Source organism: Sinocyclocheilus grahami, unplaced genomic scaffold (assembly GCF_001515645.1).
Source record: "Sinocyclocheilus grahami isolate Dianchi unplaced genomic scaffold, SAMN03320097.WGS_v1.1 scaffold7695.1, whole genome shotgun sequence".
NCBI classification, from domain to species: Eukaryota; Metazoa; Chordata; class Actinopteri; order Cypriniformes; family Cyprinidae; genus Sinocyclocheilus; species Sinocyclocheilus grahami.
Genome location: NW_015511636.1, coordinates 8478 through 9930, shown reverse-complemented (window position 1 = coordinate 9930; position 1453 = coordinate 8478).

The window sequence follows — 1453 nt, the reverse complement described above, 5'->3', positions numbered from 1 at the left end:
TGTTTTCTCCTGGCATTCCGTGACAGACAAATGGCATTTTTCCTCAGTTGTCTAAATTAAATTGAGCTGTTTTCCCCTCCATATTCTCACTGAGTCATACAAGCCTGATGTATCAAATGATACTCAACAAAAACATGTAACCAAACTTTGTCTAAAGGTTCAATAAACGGTTCCATTTCAAAAAATTTATTTTCTGACTAATTTCATGTCAGACTTTACAGGCTTAAGATCGAGTCTGTCAAGACATTAATATACCGTATATTTGGAGTGTCAGGGTTTCATCACAGATGAATACATCTTACTGAATTGTTCCTCACAGAGCTTAAGTCTTTTCATTTCAGTTTTGGCACCGTCACTTATGAGACAAAGGATGGGGTCTGAAACACCATTTATAGTAGTCATAGCCACAAACACCATGTAAATGTCTCTGAAATTCTTTGTGATGCTGCAGTTTCCAGGCTCCAGCAGTCCTCTGATGAACATCACCACCTGGAAGGGTGTAAAAGCCAACAAGTAGGTGAAAAGGAGAGCGAAGAGAAGGCGGCAAATCTTCCTTTCGCTGACCACAGTAGATGTGATTTTCTTCAGCGCCCTGATGATCTCCTCGAAGCAGAAGCTCATAATGAGCACAGGAATGAGAAATCCCAGGACCGCGAGTGTGATTGCCACGTTGGCGGCCGTGGCGCTCATTATCATCGGCTCTTTGCACACATACGACTGGCAGAAAAGTTTCCGGTCATCTCTGTGTAGATTAGAAGGCCCAGATGAAGCACGATCTCCACCAACCATACGATGACGCTCACCAGTACTGCAGTTCTGACCTCTCGCACACGTGCGAAATGCAGCGGAAACACAATGGCTAAATATCGGTCCATAGAGATGCAGCACAGCAACCCTGAACCCACATAGAAGCTGTTGAACATGACCACCGCTATAACGCTGCAAATACCATCGTTCACCGCATTGCCGAGTGCCATCATGATCCAAACGGGTAGAGTGAGGATATACAGCAGATCTCCGACTGACAAATTAATCAGATAAACCGCCAAATTATTGCCCTTCTTCATCAGAACCCAGGCTACGTACAGGGACAGACAGTTTGCTGGAAATCCAATTATGAAGAACAGCGAGTAAGCTGCCGGGTACATGTACTGCTCCACCGTGTGTCCATGAGGAGAGAGAGTACAGTTTACAGAAGTGTTCGGGTCCATGGTAGACGCTAAGGTATCAATTTTCGAAAGGAGATGAATGCTACTCTCAGGTATTTCCAGTGTATTTGTACCATATAATGTGAGTAGACGTTGCATTCACGGAATAATGACCCATGCAAATCATGTTTCACAAAGAACTAGGACAGCATGACTGTTGATTTCCAGGATATATATATATATACATACTGTATATTTCTTTAAAGGATTAGTTCACTTCCAGAATGAAAATCATTTACTCACCC